Below are 20,869 nucleotides of genomic sequence, written 5' to 3'. Positions count from 1 at the left end.
AGAGGTTCTGTATTAGGCTTTTCAGGGATCCTATCGTAAGATTCTGTCACGACCTAATTCGGCTAAGCCGTGCGAGCACTTACCTTTCCCACCTCGGCAAGCGAACCCTCGACCCAACGATAAATAAAGAAATGAATAATTAAATCACGTAAGCGGAAAAGAAAAAATACGTAAATCTCACAACAATATATATAATAGTATAGTGCGGAAGAAGGAAAATGCCCCCATGATCTGGTCTAATTCATACAAGAGCATCTAATGAAAAATATACAAGTCTGGAATAATAATACATAAATCCGTCTATGTCTCAGAATAGCAAAAGTAAGACATATAATAAGAAGAGTCTTTAAGGCAGCGAATGTCCGTGCTCACCCTGGAAACTCGCAACAATGCTGAAGAAGACGATCAGCCACGAGAGATGGAAGCAGACCCAACCTGATACTCTGCATTCATAAAGGAATGAAACAAGTGCAGGTCAGTACAAAACAACGGTACTGGTAGGTATCATCGGCCGACTAAACATAGCTAACATAATTCAGACAATAAAGCAAGATAGGCAGATAAACCAACAGGTATAAATCAAACATAATAGAAGCCAAGTATATGTCATCGCCTAGGTGAAGCATCTAATCCCAATTGCACCAAGTCTCAATATATCAAAATGAATCCAACATCACAAGTACAACACCAAATCATCTCAATGTAAGCCGTGAATGCAATGCAATAATGTATGGATGCAATGCAATGCCATGCAAATGTTGTGTACACATGTACTCTGGACGGAAATATCGACATCTTGGTAGCACAACCTAAGGTGACTCGCGAAGTCTAAGTGCCACTCGTCCCGGATCTTTGCCTAACAGACAGACGAGACCCCGAATCTTTGCTCACGGGGGTTTCTCATCGGCACCACCCTGGGGGACCTGCAGAGTCCATGCACTCACTCAATCCACGATTTCGGAACTAACATCGGATATCAGACTCTCACATCACTCTCATTTAAAAACTGAGCTAAGCTCATCACAATATTTCATCAAATATCATCAATGTCTCAACAATATGTCATGAAGAATGAGAGTGAGTGCAATGCATGTATCAACATCAATAATCATGCTCAATATCAAAAGTACCAACAAGGGTATGCCAACAATATATCCATATCACAAGTACTAACATAGGTACGCCAACAATATATCAATATCACAAGTACCAACATGGGTACGCCAATAATATATCAATATCATAAGTACCAATAATAGGCACACCAACAATATCATAACCAAGATGGAACAACAGACTCCAATATCTACTACCAACACGTGGCATCAAGCCAACACAATAGAACAAACAAATCACAACACAACGGGTTGTCTAGCCCCAATCACGCAACAGGGCCTTACCTAAGACAATATCCATCCCAACTTCATACCCGAAGTTTTACATGCTGTCTCCAACCATATCATCTAAATGTATGCTTCGCTACATAAAATCTCACCAAGGGTAAGCCATAACCTACCTGGATGGCCAAACCGCAACACCAACAACTCACTCCTTTGCCTTGCCTTTCCGCTGAGCCTTAGAACCAAAGTAGTCTATGCATAATAAAAATCTAGATTAGAAATTATGAAGAACGATACTAATATTGCTACCATTCAATTTAGGTCAAATCCAACCCTAGAAATTGGGGAAATGAGGCCCACAAGGTCAAAACGGGAAATTTGGGAGAAAAATATCAAATTAAATACTAGGTGATCATAACCCAACCACTAATTGCTAATTTAACTCATGGATTCCTCTAATTTTGAAATTGAAGCAAAACCCCCAATTTTGGGTATAAACCTTAACTCTTTGATTCAAGAATTCAACTCTAATAATGGAAGATAAGTGATTAACAACCTTAGATTCATCAAAATCTTGCATAAAACCCCATCAATTTCATCATTAATAAGCCTAGATAGAACATTCATCAAAATCCACTTTTATCATCCATTACTAAGGAATCTCTAAGGAAAAAGGAATCTATAATGAGTAGGAACGAGGAATTAGTAATTAACAAAACTTACCACCAAGAGCTTTCTCCAATAAACTTTTAAAACATTCCCAAGAGCTCACTTTTCGAAATAGTATTAAATGATGGATTAAGGGCTTATTTAATGCACACTTAATGAAATAACAGGCCCGTTACCACCACGGCGGTGATAGGGCCGCAACAGCGCCCAACAAACCGCTGGGACGGTCTGGGCCAAATCATACTTGGCCGCCCCAGCGGCCATCACGCCCCAACAGCGGTGCCGCTGGGAAGGCACTGGTGCCGCCAATGCGGACACCAGGTACCAGAATCTCACCAGATTTTTTAAGTCTCAAACGAAATCCCGAACCACTCTCTAGGCCATCTACTCATAAAACACATACACAGACCCACACAAAAATACGCTACGAACATGCTCGTGGCCTCGAAATTCCTAACGAAGGTCTCGTTGACCGAGCAACCCTTCCAATTTCCCAATCCAAGTGCCAAATGCATCCAAGTGTATTGGGAACCGAACCAGATATACACACAAGTTCTAAATGACAATTCGGACCTCTCGAAATCGATAAATTTTTAAAAAAGATCCGTTTATCCAAAAGTCAACTTCGGGTCAACTCTTTTTTCGCTTAAAGCTCATATTTCACAAAACATCGCCCGAATCACGTCTAGACATATCGAGAAGCGTTTCAATGGTCCCCTCAAGTCAAAAGTGAGCTAATCAATGCTCGGGAAGGTGCGGAAATGCCAAAAAGACTATAATGACCAAACAGGTCGTTACAGATTCTCCCAAGAGCACATGCCGAGAAGGATACTACAGGCGCAGTTACACCATTTTGATCTTGTGGTGGATCCACGATATCATTTTGAGGAAATGGAGTCTTAATGTTATCCTCCACACCTTGCGGTACCAGGATATCATTAACCTCTTCTTCAAACGTAGGTTGCACAATTGCAAGTTGCTCAACATTACTCCTACTACTTTGAGGCATCGAGATGTCAAAAAAATGCTCTTGTTTGTTGTCTTTCCTATTGACATTCCTCCCACTATGAGAACGCAGTGGTAGATCAATACTGGTTGTTGGGATATGTTCTTGAGATGGATTTTGTGTTATTTCATTGGCTCAATTCCTGTAAAACAAGTTTGCTTTTAGGAACGGTTTATTAAATAGTCCTCTTCCGAAAATTTGAAATTTGTTGTAACAATCACCTTCTTTTATTTTGGACAGTAAAATTAACCTCCATTCGTTCCCTTTGGATGTCCAATAAAAACGCATACCTCTGTCCTCAATTCCAGTTTATCCTTTTTCCTTTCAGTACATGTGTTGGACAACCCCAAACTCGAATGTGCCACAGACTGCACGCTACAATTCTGCTGGAGTTAAAGGTACTGAGTTGGAAGGAACCAAATCAAGGTAACTCAACATTGACATGACCATTTTCTCAAGGGTTCTATTTCTACTTTCTATCACACCATTTTGTTATGGTGTACCTGAAGTAGATAATTGAGACGTTATTCCATAATCTGATAAGTATTTAATGAATTTTGCAGAAAGGTATTCACCACTACGATTAGATCACATTGATTTGATATGTTTATCATGTCGTTTCTCCGTTTTTGTCTTAAATTCTTTGAATTTCTCAAAGCACTTAGACTTGCGCCGCAACAAATAAATATATCTGTATTACGAGTAGTCATCTGTGAAGGTCACAAAAAACTCAAAACCATCTCTTGCTTGTATATTTATGTCAGATAGAAATCAGAATTGATTAATTCTAACTTATCACTAGCTCTATTTCCTTTTGAAGGGAAAGGTCTCTTAGTCATTTTTCCTTCTAAACAGTATTCGCACGTTGGTAGTACTTCCACTTTTAATGAACTCAAAGGTCCATCAGAAACCAACCTCGAAATCCTATTTAGATTTATATGACCTAGATGTAAGTGCCATAAATAAGTTTGTCTCAATTCAGAAATACGTTTTCTTTTACGTGGCAAATCAACGTTATTTATTTCATTTGGTTGTAGCATATCAGGAGAAATATCAAGTATAAAAAGATCATGTACTCTTGCAGCAGTGTAGATAAAATGTCTACTATATGAAAAAAAAAAAAAAACGTTATAACTAGCATCCATTATTTTCGAAACTGAAAGCAAATTCCTTCTAATGGAAGGTGCACATAGAATGTTTTTTAATGCTAATACTCTATCACTACTACACTCAACTCTAATATCTTCTAATGTTAAAGCTGGTGCTGGTTCGCTATTGGCTTGAAAAATGCAAACTTCATTCTCAATTAGCCGTCGTGTTTCCTGAAACCCTTGCAAAGAAGTGTAGATATGATTAGTGGTTCCTGGAGTTTAGACATGGTAGAAACAACCGCTAAACAAGTTTCAATGACATTTAAATTTGAATTACCTTGGTTATTCAACTTAGCTAGATAGCTAGGACCTTGTTTCTTGTGATGCCCATGCTGCTTGCAGTAATAGCACTTACCTTTAGGTTATTTTACACCACTGGTAGCAACTCCAGGTGCCACAACCTTGTGAGCCTTTTTTTTATTGCCTTTTGGCTTAGAAAACAAACCTTTCTCAACATTCAGTGCCACATCAGGAGCTTGCTGCTTGATAATTGCCTCCTCCTGCTCATTCAACAATTTCGCGGGTGAAAAATCCATTTTGTTCATATTATAGTTCAAGTGAAACTGCTGAAAACTGTCAGGCAAAGTATGCAGAACTATCTCAATTTGAGATTCCTTATCAATCACAGCTAAAATAACCTCGAGTTCGTTCAAAAGACCCATCATCATAAGGACATGGTCCATAACCGATGATCCTTCAGCCATCTTATTGTTCAAAAGGGCTTTCATGGCTGTCTGTTTAGCCGCATGTTTTTTTTCTCCGAACTTCTTTTTGAGATTTTCAAGCATGTTGTATGCAAATCCATCGACTGATGTTGATGTTTCAAAACATTCGCCATATAGACAAGAATATAACATTGCGCCATCTCATCAGCCTTAACTCATTTATCATAGGCCTTAATCTGGTCTTTCGAAGTATCTTTTTCAGGTTTTTCTGGACACTTATCAATCAACATAGATTTGAACCCTTCAACAGTTAGGACAATATCTAGATTTCTTTTCCAGTCAACATAATTTAGACCCTCTAACTTGTTTTGGTTCAAAATTGAGGTAAGTGGGTTGAAATAAGACATGATTAAGCTGAGAGATATAAACATTAAATAGATCATTAGTTATGCAAAATGAATAATAATATTCAAAACACACATCACATAAACAACCATGCATACTGAGCAGCTAGATTCGATAGGGAAAGTTAACTATTCATGCAAAATATATGAGTCTTGCCAGATAAATCACCCCATAAATTAAAATAGGATCAACTTAGATGGAGAGTAAACTGCTAGTTTAGGTTAGGTAAATATCACTTTTAATGTTCTCTAGTTCCATTGAACCAACGTGTAACTCAGTTGGAGAGTCAAGGCACGCTATCAATTAACTAGGGACTAAAACACATTAATTAACCATAATGAATCTATCCGATTGGGAAGAAAAGCTATGTCAATATATAAACTCATTCATATCACACTTATTTAACGAAAAAGGGCCTAAAATACGCTTAAACTATTAGAATTGGTACAAAAATACCCTTCATCCACCTTTCGGCCCCCAAATACCCCTGCCGTTAACCTATGGGGTCAAAAATACCCTTATTACTAATGGCCCACGTCTAATTTAAAAAATTATTAATTAATTTACACGTGGCATCACCTAATTTGCCTAATTTTGGGTCCCACAATAAATTAAAAATAAAAAAACTCCCCTTCTCCAACAACACTCACCCGCCCACCCAATCCCCCTTGACCCACTTCTACTCTCTTCCATTTTTAGTCTTCCTCATCCAAACCAACAATCATATGTTTTTTCAATTATGCAATTATTAAAAGTATATGCTTGAGAAAGAGAGAAAAAAAGAAGAAGATAATAACGACTTGGCTGTTGTCAAATGCAAATTTTGACCTTATTCTCTTAATGTCAAGTTTGAAGCAAAATTGGTATTACTTTTAATATATTTAATCACCAAAAAATGAAAGCTAAATGTTTAGACTTGGAGACAACATATATATAGTAATTTAATTTTAATATTTGTTTGGTTAGGACAACCTCGTTTAAGTGAAATACTAGATAATTAAAGCTAAGGGAAAACTTAAAGGGTTTTATTTAATGGCTTGAGGCTTGCTCCTATATATAGTACAACTTCGTCAAATTTTAAGAACAACAGTTGGCCAATCCAAATTTGAAATTTTATGCTTACGTTATATGTAATTGTATTCCTGAAGTTTAGGTAAATAACTGTGCCGTTTTAATCGATTTTCATATTCTCTGAGTATTGGAGAAGCCTAACATTCCAACTAGCACTTTGCCACAATACTTGAATGAATAAACTCAGATAAAGAGGGGGGGGGGGGGGTAATTTTTAATTTATTGTGGGACTCAAAATTAGGCCAATTAGGTGATGCCATGTGTAAATTAATTAATAATTTTTTAAATTAGACGTGGGCCGTTAGAAATAAGAGTATTTTTATCCCATAGGTTAATGGCAGGGGTATTTTTGACCCCATAGGTTAACTGCAAGGGTATTTGGGGGGCCGAAAGGTGGATGAGGGGTATTTTTGTGGTATTTTAGGCCCTTTTCCGCTTATTTAATAATATTCGTGACTTTAGAATTCCAAAATTAATATAATCAATCTCGTTTTCATAAAACAATGCTGTTTTTCAGTAACTAACATGACAAACATGCATTCAAAAACGACACCAAAACTAGTGTTTATGTTTCATGAAGTATACATTATCTAGTTAGATGTAAGACGGCTCTGATACCTATTGATGGAATACAAACATACAAATAGTGAAAACAAATAGCCAAGATCAAACTTACATGAGATCTAGACAATATAAATCACAAACGTGTTTGAAATACTAACCTCTTGAAGCTTTTATACAAATCTTGCACAGCAGCCAATTCTGCAGTCTTCTGCTATGTATACTAAATATTCTATGAACGAGAATACTCGAGTACGAGTTTTACGACTAGCAAAAGGTGTAAGAATTAGGGCTGAAAAGCCTTGTATATATAACCACATTTTGCGTGTAAAATCCTAGCAAAACGTGTGGGCTTTTCCTTGCCCCCAAGAATATTATTTTCCCAGTTATAGAATATTCAGGCATAGCAGGGACCACATATTTAATAACGAGGCTTCCTATTGTGGTATTAATTCGGAATATGAATGAATTAATCCTACCACAATAAATTACAATTTATTCCACTAAAAACTGTAATTGCACTCTCACTTTAATTTCGAAATCTTTCGTTAAAGATTATTTAACTCCCCATGTTAAGATTACAGATACCAATCAATTAAATTAAATTATTGACAGTTTAATTCATTGCCCAATTAAATCCTTTATACTTCCGCTTAACTTATTTCATGTGATGGATATAAAATCCACCTCAAGTTTTTCACATGAAAACTTATAAGCATCCATAAAGGGGTATCATCAATCTCAAAGTCGAGACACAGATTCTATCAACTGATTATTATTTCACAAATGTTATCTGCCACTATCCAACTTATCAGGAATACATTGACTCACAATTGAGTCGTACCTTTTGATAAATAAAAATAATGAACAAACCACACTGATCATAATAATCATATCAAGATTAAGAGTATAAGCACATTAAATGAGCTAGAGAGGTTGTTTTATATGTTCAGTACAAAAACACTTATCTCTACTTAGTCCATCTAATACATACAAAATGTACTAGCACAAGAAGTTGGAATAAGATCACTCCCATAATCAAGATAAATTATATTTTAATCTTGTGCTATAATAATCAAAGTATTTTGTCCAATTTCATTTTTGATTGTGAACATAACTTTTTAATTTATAAGAACCGACAATTTAATCTTCCATGCATGAGCTAAACCTCCATATACTAAATCGTCTACTATATAAGTAAATGACACAGATGTGAACAAATGATCAATTTAAAATAAGACTTTATTGAATTGAATAAATAAATAAGCAATTGTTCCATAAAGAATAAAATATTTTACTTTAATTAAACCACATGGTTAATAGTATATCCTAACAGTTAGTACATCATCGGAAAATTCTATAAAATGGAATTAGGGGATTAGTAATTAATTAAATGTCAATAATTGCAGGAGTTAATTAGGAAATTAGCTGATAATTTGAGGATTCATTACCTTAGGTCATTCGACCTTGTAACTTCCACCAATCTTATATTTACTGCTTTATTTTATTTCTATTTAGTTTCTACAATTAAATACACAATCGACTATCAACCCGTTTAACTTGATAATTTAGGAATTAATTAGTTTAAAAACTAATGTAATTCATTGTGAAATCGATCCTGAACTCATAAATCATGTTATATTTACAGTGATTGTTTATCTTTTTTAGCACTAGAGTTGAGCATATCCAGTATTTTCTAACAATATCCCCTTTTTTGAGTCAATCAAACGAGTGACCTTATTACTAGTAAAGAGAAAATTGGAAAATAAAGCAGGGTAACGCCGACCTTAACCCAATCACTTTCAAGTCTTCATCAATTTCTACTTTCTATACTAACTTCCATTTCTAATCTTCCATGTCTACTTGCCTTGTCATCTTCAAATTAAAATGCGGCGCAGCAAATACAATAGAAAAAATAATAATATTTCCACTGTTTAAGTGCTAGAGATCTAAGCTGTGGCTAAGATAAATCATATCAATTTATCATTTATCTTGCCCAATTTTTTTTCTAATGATTGAAGCCATATATCTTGGGAAAAAGGAAAACAGTAAACATACACATCAAGAAGGGGATTGATACTTCATAGTAAATTAACATGTTTTATAAAGTGTTATTTGAACACGTTTTAAAATATTTAATTCAACAAATATCATTTGGTTTCCACTTCACTACTGGTACAATAGCACCGTACCTTAATAATCACATAGGCTCCCCCACAATAATGCTGAAAATGTCTAACTTTCCACTATTAAGGGTGGTCAGTACACTGCAATATCCGCAATAAATCACCATCCAATTAAAAATAGAATTAGCGACTGAATTTGATATTTAATTGCAGAATTTTTCTACCGCTAACTTTTTAGTAATATTGTTTCTTTTAGGAACATATAAGCTATGGATTGATTGATTGATTGTGATATTTTTCTGTAAATAACTGGAAAACAATCTAAGCTAAGTACCGAACAAAATGGCTTTAGATAGTGCACATATCATTGTTATGTAATGTGGGACATGGATTAGGTTAATCATTGGCCAATTATAAATAAAGATGATGGCTGATATAGTGATAATGTTTTAATTCAGTAGGGCCTTTAATTTGAACGTCTTTGCAGGTGAAAAAGAATTAGTTGGGGTATAATTGTTTCGCAGTATTATGTTAAATAACCTACATTAATAAGTAGCTATCATCATATATAATAACATAAAAAATAACGTAATACCGTGTTATAATATGTCAAATTTCACTAGTAATATACTAATAATTGTTAAACTATCAAGGGTCATTTGATTCGGAGATTAGTAATGCAAGTATTAATAATACGAGGCTTAGTAATGTAGGATTATAATATAGTATAGATATATTATTAATAAATGAATTAATAATGCAGGGATTAGTAATGTAAGAATTATTTCGTGTTGAATGGTTGTTATATTATAAACCAGTACAAAATGTATAATTTCAAATAATTATATATTTTTACTATTATGAGGGTTTGTTTTATCATTTTAGAATTTTAATCCACGTATATTGTCAATTTTCACATTCTTATTTACATTTTATCTCCACAGAATAATACATAGATTCAATTGTATTATACAGGTTTTACTTATGAAGAAAGCAAAAAACAAAAACTAATCGTTATATAACTTAATGTTGATCTTATGCGGAGATTAAATTTTCTAAAATCTAAGCAAACATAGTACAAAAAGGTGTCAAATTTTATGTGAAAATTTATCTCCTCCAACCCAGACAAGTGTTTTAATAGACATATCGGAGCGAAAATATGAGAAACGAAAATATAGCAAGTCGTAAGCCACATCATTCTTGTCGTATGCTTAAGCGTTGGATGAGTTTTTGTTTCAGGGCATCAACCTAGAAAACCTCTCCAAATTAAACTTAGAATTTCTAAACAGATCCTTAATTTAATACAAGAAAAAAAAAAAAGCAAAAGTCAACCTATTATTAAGTTCCAAAAATATTAAAAACTTTGAACTCAAATAAAAGTTATTCATAATTAGCCATAATTCTAAATCTTTATTCTTTTTCTGCAGGATAATGTGTTTAACCCAAATTTGGATAATCAATTGAATTTATGAGTGAGGTATAGGATATGCGGTTGAGCCTTAATCTATTTGATATAGAAAAGAAATATATGAATATGTTACGAAGAAGCAACCGATAATCATTGATTTGCTATAAATTTTGTATCTAGTAATATATGAATATTGTTTGATCGAGCAGATCTAAAGGATGGACACGATAATCCGGACCAAAATCAGATGTTAGAGAGAGATATTAGATATTTTGCTATTACAAAATGTTCTTGATATGAGGAAGTCAACCCCCCAAAAGTAGGGCAATGACCCCTATTTATAGTATTGCCCCATGGGCTTCATACAACATGAGGCCCTAAAAAATAAAGAAAAAACTCTGAAATGGATTAGGATGGGTTAGGTTGGCCGTACGGTCTGACACCCGTACGATTGACAGTTGAACATGGCAGGACGGTACCGACACGTGGCAATCGCGTAACGGATCTCCCGGACCAACGGCCACGATCAAACGGACTAACGGCCACGATCAAACGGACCAACGGCCACGATCAAACGGACCAATGGCCACGATCAACTCGGCTATGGAGAAACCAGGCCAAATGATGTTCTACCCTCTCTTCCTTCGGTCTCTGGTCTTACCGATTTAACATATATCTGATTTTTACCGTATACAAATAGTCCCCACACTTTCCGGACCGTAGTTTCATCGGAGTAACGGGAAGTGGATGAACCAAGAAACCGGTGTCTCAATTTATCCGTTGTTATCTTTTCATTTTGGCGGGAACAGTTGCGTCATGTCCCTCTGTCATCCGCCACGTGTCTCATCCCGGATGATCAACTCTGACAACCGCCGCACGTCGTTTCAAGTCGTTTCTCATTAATTATGGGACACGTGGCATCCCCCGGTTGGCTGGGGTTTGTAACCGCCTTGATCCCACGCCTATATATTGTCCTTTACCTCTTCACTTCAACATTTTTACCTCTTCATCTCTTCACTTCTCTGTTCTAAGTTCTCCGCCTCTTATCCATTTCATTTCTTCACTTATAATCATCTGAATACTCATATTTCTTGTTGATTCGCTGCTTGCACTACGTGAAAAGAAACGATTCTGCCAACTTCTTTACTAGTCGTTCTTGTGCGTTGCTGCTTCCTCCTCCCGTTCTTTACCTTTTTGAATTCTTTGACTGTTCCCTTCACTTTCTAACTTCCTTTTCGAATTCACCCAATCTCTCTTTTTCATATTTTCAAATGTCTGCCAACACTGAAACCACTTCCCATGACGTCCCCTCCGTTTCTTCTCAAGGAACCGAGCCAACTTCTCCAGCTAAGGCAAAAATCACCTTCGAGCCCACTGCCTCGGATATTGTTCCGTCTAAACCCAAATTCAACAAAGATTTTGAGGTTGAAAAACCTTCTCCGGTATCCGATAGAGGGTTCGATGTGAGACGATATCCCTCATCTATTACCGAGGATAAACTCGACTTAGTCCTGGCTGATTGTGGATCGGACAGCCGTTCAGTCCAAGTTTTTGCCCCCGGGCTGGACGAATCAGTCACCGACCATCGGGAAGGCTTCTTATACGTTTATACTTACCCTTTCACCCTCAAGCTCGACCCCCCAGTCGATCCGGTCATCTTAAACATGTGCCGGACTTACAACGTAACCTTGGCACAGATTAGTCCGATTGTTTGGAGGGTCGTGGCCTGCCTCCTGCTATTGGCCAATAATGCAGGAAAGGAATTCACGCTGGCCCACTTAATACGGTTATACTCCCCGAGGTTGTTCCGGGGTGGTGTAATAAAACTCGCAAAGCGTAGCCGGAATCCAATTTTCTCAAAAATGGACGAAGACAGAGACCTGGGCTAGTTGGAGCGATATGTCCGGGTTCGGACCTCGGAAATTATTCCGGACAACTACATGCCTTTTCCGGAAAGGTGGAATAATAATCGTAAGTCTGAACTCTTTTAATAATTGCTTTTGTATGTTTTGTCGAACTTCAGTTCTTCCACATTCTTACTACTTTTCTTATTTATGTTAGCCGTGGGTTGGATTCCTCCGGTCGCCCGGGATCTCAACGAATGGGTTACTGCTCTCCTCAGCCAACATGCTCACGACGATCGGACGTGGGGACACCTGTCACATGGCCGATGGGTCGCCCAGAACCATGGTAATACTTTGCTTCTATCCGTATTCATTGCATCTTCTACCCTTCTGTAACATCTTCGATTTTCAAGCTTACCTAAGGGCTCTGTGGATCCAAGGCCGGAGTCAGCAGCTGAACCCGTAACGTCGGCACCCGAATTTGATTCAGCGGGTGCATCTCGTATCCTTGCTGCCGCCTCCAAGAGAAAAAGGCCCTCGGACAAAGGGCAGAAACCGAAGAAAAGGGCGAGGAGCGTCGTTAGAACTTTAAGGGATGAAGCAGAGCCCGAGCTCCTCGTTCAGAGGATCAGTGTGGCTCCCATTCCGGAGGAGGGTATCATCGTCCCACCATTTTCTTCAGCCGGGGAAGGACCTTCAGCTCCGGCCTTACACACAGGTGAGGAAAAAATTCATTACCCGATTCCTCTAAGGTCGATTGAATTCGTTGATATTTCAGGTGACGATTCTTCCGAAGAAACCCCCCTGCAGCGGACAAGAAAACCCGGGAAGGCAACTGCTGCCGAAGCTGGTCAAAGAACTGAGCCGGTCCCCGAGATCGAAGTCCCCACAGATGTTGGTCCGCTGCCCGACTATGAGACTGCCGCACCTTCGGAGATCCCTGCCTTTGCCGAAGCTGCTGAGGTCCCTCCAAGTTCTCCAACTCCGGTCTCAAGACCGGATGAGTTTGATGAAATGTTCGCGGACACTCCTCCTGCTACCGGCGAAGCTGCTGGTTTCGGACATCTTCTGATCCCTCGAGCCACGAGCGCGTCTAGTCGGACCACCGAGTCCGGTGCCAGGGATAGCCTGGTGCGCACCTTTTCGGCCCCAAGTGTGGAACCGAGGAGGACGAGATCGGCTGTGATCACCGTTCTCGAGGATTGCAGCTTTCTTTCTCGCCCGGTGGGTGTGGCAAGCTACCTGAGGCCCCTGGTCTCGGACTCGGACAAGCGAAAGATGAACAGGGTCCCTTGGCAGTGCCTCATTAACGAGGGTATGCACGCGGGCAATCGGGTAAATTTATCAGCCATCCTTGCATAATTTCATTGAGAATTTTAGTCTCGTTTGTTTAATATTTTAACTTGCTTCATTTGCAGAATGTTGTGCTCGTCAACGAGGCTTTTGTCCGTGCCCAGCAAGAGGTAGATGATCTCAAGGGCCAGCTGGACGCTCAAAGCCGAGAGACGGAGAAATTTCAGCACCTTCTGCGGGTGAAGGAGGATGAGTTGAACCAAGCAGTTACTCTTTCCAACCTCCGACCCGAGCTCGACGTAACAAAGGCCAAAAATCGTCAATTAAAGGGTGAGCTGGCCGAGATGGTCGAATATAACCGGCGTCTCGAAGCGGACAAGATCGGCCTTAGACGAGACAACACTCATTTATCCTCAAGGCTTGGTGAGCTTGAAACCACCGTCACTACACTCCAGGAGGAGCTGGACTCTGTCAAGTCCGATACTACGAGCATGGCTGAGAGGCATCGGCTGCTTGAATCTGAAAATTCTCGGTACAAAGAGCGTATGAGGGTGCTCGAGGAGAAGGCGGAGAAGAGGGCTCAAATATGTGATGATCTAAAAGTCGAGCTCCAGGAGACGGTCGATGCTAATGACACTCTCAAGGCCGAGCTCGAGTCGTACATTCAAATGCAAAGTGTCCTCGAAGAGGCTCGGGATATTCTGGTAGCAAAGCTAGCCCAGGCCGAGGCCGATTTGGAAGAAGCTCTAAAGAGCGTGGAGGCCGCCGAGGCTCATACTACCATTGCTGCTGAGTATGAAAAATGGAAGTCTCGGAGGATCACCTTTGAGCAAGACGAGCATGGCTTTGCGGATCTTCCGGCCCAGATTCTCGAGGCTAAAAGAGTCGAGGAAGAGGCTAAAGGTGCCCTCGGGGCTGACTCCGATGACTCCGAGCGGACAGTGTCCGAACACTCTGTATACAGCCATACCGGATAGACTAGGCCTGTACTTAGCCTTTTATTTTTTTGCCTTTGTAGGAGTCTCCAATGTAAAATCTTTTGTATAAATAGAACATGCATTTTTCTTTACTTTGTTTGAATGTTCGTTATGACTTCTACCCGAATTGTCGGTCCGTTTTAAGGAGTCATTATTTCTGACTGTGCCTAAATATCGGCTTTTCTCTTCATCCGGTACATTTTTTCCGGGAATTTTATGGAGTTTTTGCCCGTGGGACTTATCTTATGCTTTGTGAATTCGGACGTCTCCGAATCATGATGGGCATTTTTATGGCCAGTATTTTTCGGACACCTTAATCTCAGTCTTAGCTAAATTTTGATGTAAAAGTCCCCGTTTGTGGGATTAACGACTTTGGATCGATTCACTATGACCTTGTTGCCTTTGTCGAATTTCGACCGTAGTGCCCGAAATAGGGTATATGAATGAAGTAATGCCCAAATACGGCGACAATCATCGGGGTAAAGTGTTTTAACAGGAAGACATCCGAGATATCGTTATCCAAACTTTCGATAATTTTTGCATTGCAAGTATTTACATACATGAGAATGAATTTTCTCCTTCTGTTTTTGCCGTAGCAAATACTAAATGGACACGATTCATTCTGATCGTTTGGCCCTAACATCGAAACCTACTGCAGAAGGTCCGGTCTTGGTTTTACCGTAGCGAATATTGAGTGGACACGATTCATTCTGATCGTTTGGTCCTTACATCGAAACCTACTGCAGAAGGTCCGGTCTTGGTTTTGCCGTAGCAAATATTGAGTGGACACGATTCATTTTGATCGTTTGGTCCTTATATCGAAACCTACTGCAGAATGTCCGGTCTTGATTTGTTGAGCTTCTCTGTTTTCCGTTGATCGGGGTAAACTTCGATATGGGTGTAATAGTCCCCTAGCGCTTATCCGAGCTGCTAGATCGGGTAAGCGCTATTAAGTCCCCATTCGTAGGGTGTGACCCCGAGTTTCCGAGCGTTTGTCCTTGTCTTCGTCGAGTAACACGTTGTACTTGTTGCCTCATTAAAAACCTTGTCGGAAAACCCATTTTGGGGCAAAATCGTACTAAGGAAAAGAGTGCAACACGTGTTTTCAGACCTAGATTCTAACTTTATCCGGTACTTGACCTCCTGCAAAAGAGAAAGGTTAAAAGAAAAACACGGGGAGTCCATACCTTAGCAGTAGTATCTTTTCAGATGAGCCACATTCCAGTTATTGCGCAACCGTTGCCCGTCCATGGATTCCAACTGGTACGATCCTTTGCCCGTTATCTCGGTTATCTTGTACGGTCCTTCCCAGTTCAGATCCAGTTTTCCTTCGTTGGGATTCTTGGTGTTCAAGTTAACTTTCCGAAGTACCAAGTCTCCAACTTGGAAATGCCGAAAATTGGCTCTCCGATTGTAGTACCTTTCCATTCTCTGTTTCTGGGCTGCAATACGGACCAATGCGTTTTCGCGGAGTTCATCCGTGAGGTTGAGTTTTACGGCCATGGCCTCCTCGTTTGACTCCTCGGTGGTATAGTTGAACCGGATAGTCGGTTCACCAACTTCTACGGGAATAAGGGCTTCAGCTCCGTAGGCCAACGAGAAAGGAGTTTCTCCCGTGCTTGATTTCGATGTGGTTCTGTAAGCCCACAACACCTCCGGTAATATTTCCCTCCAGTGATGCTTTGATGCTTCAAGTCTTTTCCTCAGATTTTGGATTATTGTCTTGTTCGTGGATTCCGCCTGTCCGTTCGCACACGGGTGATATGGAGTTGATACAATTTTCTTGATCTTCAACCCCTCGAGGAAATCGTTGACTTTGCCGCCCACGAACTGGGGACCGCTATCACAAGTTATCTCAGCAGGGATGCCGAAACGACAGATGATGTGGTCCCATATAAAGTCAATGACCTCCTTTTCTCTAATTTTTTCGAAAGCCTGTGCTTCAACCCATTTGGAGAAATAGTCGGTCATAAACAAAATAAATTGGGATTTACCTGGTGCCCATGGTAATGGACCGATAATGTCCATTCCCCACTTCATGAAAGGCCAAGGTGACACCACCGAATGCAGCAACTCCCCGGGTTGATGAATCATCGGCGCGTGTCTCTGACATCCGTCACATTTTCGGACAAAATTCTTTGAATCTTCCTCCATCCAGTTCCAGTAATAACCGGCCCTGATGATCTTTCGGACCAGAGCTTTAGCACCGGAGTGGTTGCCGCAGGTTCCTTCGTGCACCTCTCTCATCACATACTCCGTCTCTCCGGAACCCAAACATTTAGCCAGGGGTTCGAAGAAAGACCGTCGATACAATTGGCCGTCTACCAAGCAGAAACGCGCAGCTTTGGTCCTTAATGACCGTGATTCTTTTGGGTCGTTCGGGAGCTTTCCATCACGCAAGTAGTCGATGTACTTGTTGCGCCAATCCCAAGTCAAACCCATTGTGTTTATTTTGGCATGTCCGTTTTCTATCGCCGTGTTCAACAAGTGCACCGTGGTATCGGGGTTGATTTCTTTCCCTTTGACCGAAGATCCCAAATTCGCCAATGCATCGGCTTCGCTGTTCTGCTCCCTCGGTATATGCTGCATATTCCATTCTTTAAACCGGTGTAGTATCACTTGGATTTTTTCCAGATACTTCTGCATCCGTTCGTCCTTGACCTCGAAGATGCCGTTCAACTGGTTTACGACCAAGAGCGAATTGCACTTCGCCTCGATTATCTCGGCCCCCATACTCCGAGCTAATTCCAAACCTGCAATCATAGCCTCATACTCGGCTTTGTTGTTAGTCAATTTAACAGTTCTAATGGATTGTCGAACGGCATCCCTGGCCGGGGTTCTAAGGACGATTCCTAGCCTGGGACCTTTGAGGTTTGAGGCTCCGTCCGTATGTAGCGACCAAATACCCGAGGCTTTCCCCGAGGTTAGCAGTAGTTCTTTCTCAACCTCGGGGACGATAGACGGGGTGAAATCCGCCACAAAATCGGCCAAGATCTGGGACTTGATGGCCATTCGAGGTTTGTATTTGATATCATATCCGCTAATTTCTACGGCCCATTTAGTTAGTCTACCCGATAATTCCGGTTTGTGCATGATGTTTTTTAAGGGATAAGTAGTCACTACACATATCAGATGACATTGAAAATAAGGTTTGAGCTTTCTAGAAGCACTAACCAATGCTAATGCCAATGTTTCCAAGTGGGGATAACGGGTCTCCGCATCCCCCAAAGTCCTACTTACATAATAGATAGGGAATTGTGTACCTGATTCTTCTCGGACCAAAACGCCACTTACCGCTACCTCGGAGACAGCAAGGTAGAGAAAAAGCTGCTCGTCTGCTTTCGGTGTATGCAACAGTGGTGGGCTGGACAAGTATCTTTTTAATTCTTGTAAAGCTCTTTGACACTCCGGTGTCCAAACGAAGTCGTTCTTCTTCCTCAGTAAGGAGAAGAAGCAGTGACTCTTGTCCGAGGACCTCGATATGAAACGACTTAGCGCCGCTATCCTTTCGGTGAGCCTCTGCACTCCCTTGACGTTATTCACCACCTCAATATCCTCGATGGCCTTGATCTTGTCCGGGTTGATTTCAATCCCCCGGTTTGACACCATGAAACCCAAAAATTTGCCAGACCGGACACTGAAGGCACATTTTTCCGGGTTGAGCTTCATGTTATACTTGCGGAGTACATCGAAGGTTTCCTACAAATGTTTTAAATGGGCCTCTGTTTCCAAGGACTTGACCACCATGTCGTCAATATAAACTTCTATTGTTTTCCCTATTTGTTCTTCGAACATCCCATTAACTAGGCGTTGGTAAGTTGCACCGGCATTTTTTAGTCCAAAAGGTATGACATTATGAGCCTGTTTGGATGGGCTTATGTCTATAAGCTGCAAACAACTTATAAGCTAAAAAAAATAAGTTGGGGTAGTCTAACTTATTTTTTTGGCTTATAAGCTGTTTTTCAGCTTATAAGCTGCTTTAGATAAGCTAAGTCAAAGGGGCCCAATTATTTTTTTGAGCTTATTTTAAGCACAAAATGACTTTAAGCTGACCAGCCAAACACTCAAAAAAGCTAAAAACAGCTTATAAGCAACTTATAAGTAACTTATAAGCCAATCCAAACGGGCTCTATAATAGTAAGTCCCATATCGGGTAATAAAGTATGTTTTCTCTTGATCCTCCGGGTGCATCCGAATTTGGTTATACCCGGAGTAGACATCGAGAAAACTTAACATCTCATGCCCGGCCATCGTATCGATCATTCTATCGATGTGAGGCAATGGAAATGAATCCTTTGGGCATGCTTTGTTTAGATCCTTGTAATCAACACACATTCGAAATTTATTACCTTTCTTCGGCACCACTACTACGTTAGCTAGCCAGTCCGGGTACTTTACCTCCCGGATAGAGCCTATGTTCAAAAGCTTTGTTACCTCGTCCTTTACGAAGGCGTGTTTTGCTTCTGCCATGGGCCTTCTCTTCTGCTTTACCGGGGGAAACCTCCCGTCCAAACTGAGCTTGTGAGTTGTTACTCCCGGTGGTATACCTGTCATATCTATGTGGGACCATGCAAAGCAATCGGCATTAGCTCGAAGAAATTCAATTAACTTGTTCCTGAGCTTCGAGGTTAACCCCGTGCCCAGGTATACCTTTCCGTCCGGTAAATATTCGAACAAGATGATCTGCTCCAGCTCCTCTATTGTTGACTTGGTTGCATTCGAGTCATCTGGCATGACGAATGATTTGGGTACACCAAAATCATCCTCTTCATACCCCGGATCTAACCCCGACTGCTTTGATTGCTATTTGGTGTCCTTTTCCCCGGTTGAATCTTCTTCCTTTTGATCCGATTTTTTAGGCTGAGGTGTCGCTTCCTCGACCGCGAACATCTCCCTTGCAGTGGGCTGTTCACCTCAGATGGTTTTTATCCCCTCCGGAGTCGGGAATTTTAGCAGATGATGCAATGTCGACGGCACGGCCCTCATGCTATGTATCCAGGGTCTACCCAGTAATGCATTATACTTCATATCTCCTTCGATTACATAGAACACCGTTTGCTGGATAGTGCCATCGATGTTTACCGGCAATGAGATCTCCCCCTTTGTGGTTTCGCTCGCCATGTTGAACCCGCTGAGTACCCGGGCTACCGGTACAATCTGATCGAGTAGCCTTAGCTGTTCGACCACTCTCCACCGGATGATGTTGGCCGAGCTACCTGGGTCAATCAAAATACGTTTAATTTGAGTTTTAAAGATAAGAATAGAGATTACCAATGCATCATTGTGCGGTTGAATGATGCCTTCTGCGTCCTCGTTGCTGAAAGAGATGGACCCCTCGGGTATGTAATCCCGACCGCGCTTTTCACGCACAACAGAGACCTTGGTTCGTTTCATCACCGGCCCTCGTGGGGTATCGGTGCCCCCAATTATCATGTTGATTATATGCTGGGGTTCTACTGGCTCGGCCCTTTTATGGGTCTTCCTTTCCTTGTAGTGACCTTTGGCTCGTTCACTCAGCAATTCTCGAAGATGGCCATTCTTCAGTAACCGGGCTACCTCCTCTCTTAGCTGGCGACAATCCTCGGTTCTGTGTCCACGGGTTCCATGATATTCACACATCATGCTCGGGTCCCGTTGGCCCAGATCGAACCTCAGAGGTCTCGGCCATCTTACAACCGGGATACGGCCAATAGCCGAGACGAGGTCCGAGGTGTTGACGTTGAAGTTGCACTCCGATATCTTCGGCAAGTATTTGTTGCCGGCAGGGCTTCCGGCATCACTCCTGAATGAGAGACCTCGACTGTTCGACGGGCGCTCGACTCATTTATCACCCCGGCCGGAGAAATGGCTCGGGCCAACCCTGGATTTCTCCGACCTGAAGCTTGGCTTCTCCGAATGAGAATATGGCCGATACCTTTCCCTCGACGATCTGGCCTCCGGTTCGTAATTTTTCCTTGGTCTCGCAAAACTTTTGTTCATATTTATTGGCCCCGGGAGAAGCCCGAGTTGGTCATCCTCCACTCGAATCTTTGACTCGTATCGGTTATGGACATCTGCCCACGTCACAGCCTCGTATTCTAGCAAGTTTTCCTTTAATTTGAATGAAGCCGTCGAGCTCCGAGGGTTGAGCCCTTTTGTTAAAGCTTGTGCGGCCCATTCCTCGAGAACCGGAGGGAGCTCCATTCGTTCCCTTTGGAACCGGTTGACAAATTCACGCAGCAACTCATCGTATCTTTAGGCTATATGGAAAATATCTGTCTTACGGGCCTGCACCTTCTTGGCACCGGCGTGAGCTTTTATGAAGGCATCGACAATTATTTCGAAAGAAGTGATTGAATGCTCGGGCAGATGGT

At 40.8% G+C, this 20,869-nt stretch overlaps 2 pseudogenes; both read right to left on the bottom strand.

The window, feature by feature from the left end:
- Positions 1-2,727: 2,727 nt before the first annotated feature.
- Positions 2,728-3,854, bottom strand: LOC132610087 (uncharacterized; annotated as a pseudogene).
- Positions 3,855-4,528: 674 nt separating this feature from the next.
- Positions 4,529-5,238, bottom strand: LOC132610080 (uncharacterized; annotated as a pseudogene).
- Between the last annotated feature and the right edge of the window lie 15,631 nt (positions 5,239-20,869).

The sequence above is a fragment of the Lycium barbarum genome, chromosome 1 (assembly GCF_019175385.1).
Source record: "Lycium barbarum isolate Lr01 chromosome 1, ASM1917538v2, whole genome shotgun sequence".
NCBI lineage: Eukaryota > Viridiplantae > Streptophyta > Magnoliopsida > Solanales > Solanaceae > Lycium > Lycium barbarum.
Note: the sequence above shows the minus strand (reverse complement) of the source record. Positions and strands in the feature narration are given on the sequence as shown.